Genomic DNA, 4,240 nt, shown 5'->3' with positions numbered 1-4,240 from the left:
GATCCTTTAAGCCAACCCCTGCATTTTTAGATGAGGAGATTTCCATGCGTAACTGTACACCAGCATTTATTAATCAACGCACATGTGTTCATTCCCTGGGTAAACCCTATGGCTGGTTCCCCATTGCCCTTAAGGTAGGTCTCTATTTAGACAGACAGGTCCTCCTTGGTGTGCCTTCTGCTTCTCTACTTCTTTTTATCTCTCTGTCTTCCCCCATTTTAATGAGACTGGGGGCGAAAAGGTCTCCAGGCAGGTTACACTGCTCGCCAGGTAGCTCTTATAAAGCTTTAGGTGTATTGGATGCTGGCAATGCAACATTTCCCCTGAATCCCAACAATGGCCAGGTCCTCTCTTTTTCACCTTCTCTTCATACCCTGCTCTTCTCAGCCACACCACTAACACATTTGCCTGCTCCCTCATTTGTTCCCTGTTTGACCAGTCAAGAGTATCATGTACCCATCATTTGTATGGAGAATTCTGCAGAGTTGCCTTCAAACAGTAGGTGCTCATTACATGACTGTTAACTGCATGTTAGCTCATCATGTGCCAACCACAGAAGGCAAAGCCTCACACAACACAGTCCTGTTATGGAAAAAGATCAGTTTAATTCATTCAAAACATTCGTAACTTTTCTTCTCTAGGATTTTTTGTTTGTTTGTTTTTGTTTTTTTCAAGACAGGGTTCCTCTGTGTAGCCCTGGCTGTCCTGGAACTCACTTTGTAGACCAGGCTGGCCTTGAACTTAGATATCTGCCTGCCTCTGCCTCCCAAGTGCTGGGATTAAAGGCATGTGCCACCACTGCCTGGCTTCTCTAGGATATGTTTTCAGTTTATTAAGTTTGAGGAAGGCACATTATCAGAACTATTGAAAAAGAAAGGGTTTAGAAATTCCCAATTTCTGCTTTTCTGCCATGCTCACTGGCAGACCTGCTGCCATGGGCCCTGTGATCCAAGGGTAGAGGAAAGACACCCCGGTTCTGTGTTCCATGCATATGTGAAACACTGCCTATATGCTGTGGACTTCACTGAGCGGCAGGGCTATATTAAGGACACCTTTTTTTCCATTTATTTATTTATTCATTTATTTATTCATTCATTTTACATCCCAATGTCAGCCCCTTCTCCTCTTACACCCCCCCAGACATCCCTTTCCTCCATCCCCTGTCCCTTTCTCCTCTGAGAAGGGGACCCACCCCCATACCAACCCACCTTGGCACATACGTCACTGTAGAACTAGTCATATCCTCTCCCACTGAGGCTACACAAGGCAACCCAGTTAGGGGGAACAGGATCCACGGGCAGGCAACAGTCAGGGACAGCCCCCTCTCCAGTTGTTGAGGGACCCACAAGAAGACCAAGCTTTATATCTGCTAAATGTGTATAGGAGGGTCTTTGAGTCTGTTGGTCTTCTTGTAGAGTCCATATATTAAGGACATCTTAAATGACCCTGGCCAGGATGCTCCCCTTGCAAAAGTGGTCTTTTGTGATCCCTATCCATTTAAGAAGCTGATGGAGCTGTTCATCACTGCAGAGGGAACCCACAATGGAAAGTTTGTATTCTGTGGCAAGAAGGCCCAACTGAATATCTGCCATGTGTTGCCCATGGGTACCATGCCTGAGGATTTTACCATGTGTTTTTCTGTAGGACAAACCTGGGGACTGGGGCAAGCTGGCACAAGCTTCCAGGAACTATACCATAGTCATCTCCCACAACCCAGAGACCAAGAAGACCTGAGTGAAGCTGCCTTTGGGTCCAAGAAGGTGAATTCCTTGGCCAACAGAGCTGTTGTTAGTGTCTTTGTTGCTAAGGGCAAAGTTGACTGGAGATGGACAACTGGCTAACACAGAGCCACAAGGCAAGTTAGTGGTCACCTTGGGTCCTGGTACTCCACCCTGTGCCTCCCTCTATACTAAGGTACCTTGATTCTTTACCTTGAAGATTTAATGATGTAAAGGGCAGGGCTGAGTCTGCAAACAGAGACTCCATTTGGACATAGGAACAACTTACTGGTGCCAAAAGGCTTCTTAGTGACTGATGGAGGTAACATTGTCAAAGTTAGATCACAGAAGATCCCAGCCAGAAGGAGGTTCTCCCCATTCTAGATATCAGCACTGAATTCTTACCCACTTAAGTTTATGGGCTGGGAAATCCTTTATTGCTTTATTATAGCCAACCTGGTTCCTAGCTCAGTTTTCACTCATCAATAAGTTTCAGTTTCCCAATCTATCAACTATTTAACAATAGCGTCTACAAAGTCATTGAGTTCCTGGTGCTAGATACCTTGGGAAGATGAGATACCCTGGGAAGATGGAGATACCCTGGGAAGATGGAAATATCCTGGGAAGATGGATATATCCTGGGAAGATGGAGATATCCTGGGAAGATGGAGATACCCTGGGAAGATGGAGATAACCCTGGGAAGATGGAGATACCCTGGGAAGATGGAGATACCCTGGGAAGATGGAGATACCCTGGGAAGATGGAAATATCCTGGGAAAATGGAGATACCCTGGGAAGATAGAGATATCTTGGGAAGATGGAGATAACCCTGGGAAGATGGAGATGTCCTGGGAAGATGTAGATACCCTGGGAATATGTAGATACCCTGGGAAGATGGAGATGTCCTGGGAAGATGGAAATATCCTGGGAAGATGGAGATACCCTGGGAAGATGGAGATACCCTGGGAAGATGGAAATATCCTGGGAAGATGGAGATACCCTGGGAAGATGGAGATACCCTGGGAAGATGGAGATACCCTGGGAAGATGGAGATACCCTGGGAAGATGGAGATACNGATACCCTGGGAAGATGGAGATACCCTGGGAAGATGGAGATACCTTGGGAAGATGGAAATATCCTGGGAAAATGGAGATACCCTGGGAAGATGGAAATATCCTGGGAAGATGGAGATACCCTGGGAAGATGGAGATACCCTGGGAAGATGGAGATACCCTGGGAAGATGGAGATACCTTGGGAAGATGGAGATACCCTGGGAAAATGGAGATACCCTGGGAAGATGGAGATATCTTGGGAAGATGGAGATAACCCTGGGAAGATGGAGATGTCCTGGGAAGATGGAGAAAGTTGCAGCTGATCCTCATAAGGCTATTGGAGGTACCTTCAGACACTAGCTATCAATTATTTCATAGGTAATTTCAAAGGTAATTCATTGCAGGTTGAAAAACTTTCATTGAGCTCTTACTGTATGCCAGGGCTGCAAGAGAGGATAGAGAAATGAATAAGATATACTGGTCCAAGTGGACATTGGCTATTGACTAATGTCTCATATTTCATCATGACCTTCCATTCCAGTACAAGAACTTTCCGGCCTCAGCTTAGAGTGAACACATTTAATCTGTAAATATGATTATGATGATTTTTAGCAGTAATTCTCCAACAAAAAAATAAAACCAAAGTAGAAATTTTACTTGTACTGCCTGTCATGCCAATATTTGAAAAATTTTAGATTTGGGCAGATTTGTGACTTCATATTTTCACATTAAGGATGTCCAACATATATACATGTATCTCTGTAAAACATATATGTACACATGTATGTTTTTAGTTTTGTCTGGTTTGGAGTGTTTTGGGTGGAAGGACGTACTATATACATTCCAGCTACTCACTTCTTCAACAGCATGCTTTAGTGATAAGATTGATTCATGTTGTGGTTTATTCCATGCTGTTGCTCCCTGAGTTTCCCATGCACAAGTGTGCTGTGTCTATTCATTCTATTTCTGATAGGAATTTGGATTGTTCCAGCACAGCAAGCAGTGCCAGAGCGAACATTCTGGAGTATACACATTGCTGCACTGTGTAAGTTCCCCAGAGTAAATATTTAGGTGGAGGTCCTAGATTTCCCTACACTGCATGTATCCTCTTGATAATGCCAACACATTTGCTAAATGAGCTGTACCAATTACCTTAGTTATTTTGTGGTGCTGAGGATGGAACCAAGGGCCTTGCACATGCATCATGTATCACTGAGCCAGCATTGGAGAATGTGAGTTACAGGGAGTATTGGTCATGAGTAGAAGTCAGAACATGATGTAAGGGAACCCCTCAACACATAGGGATGTAGAAGCACTTGTTTCTCATGGTTTCCACACTTTTAGGGAAGGCACAGTCCCCTTGTTCACTCATGTTTCTTCTTCTTCTTCTTCTTCTTCTTCTTCTTCTTCTTCTTCTTCTTCTTCTTCTTCTTCTTCTTCTTCTTCTTCTTCTTCTTCTTCTTCTTC

General features: G+C 44.3%; 1 pseudogene; it reads left to right on the top strand.

Moving 5' to 3' along the window:
* The first annotated feature begins 934 nt into the window (after nt 1-934).
* On the top strand, nt 935-1,841 carry LOC110317983 (annotated as a pseudogene).
* Nucleotides 1,842-4,240: the final 2,399 nt, after the last annotated feature.

The sequence above is a fragment of the Mus pahari genome, chromosome 3 (genome assembly GCF_900095145.1).
Source record: "Mus pahari chromosome 3, PAHARI_EIJ_v1.1, whole genome shotgun sequence".
Lineage (NCBI taxonomy): Eukaryota > Metazoa > Chordata > Mammalia > Rodentia > Muridae > Mus > Mus pahari.
Note: the sequence above shows the minus strand (reverse complement) of the source record. Positions and strands in the feature narration are given on the sequence as shown.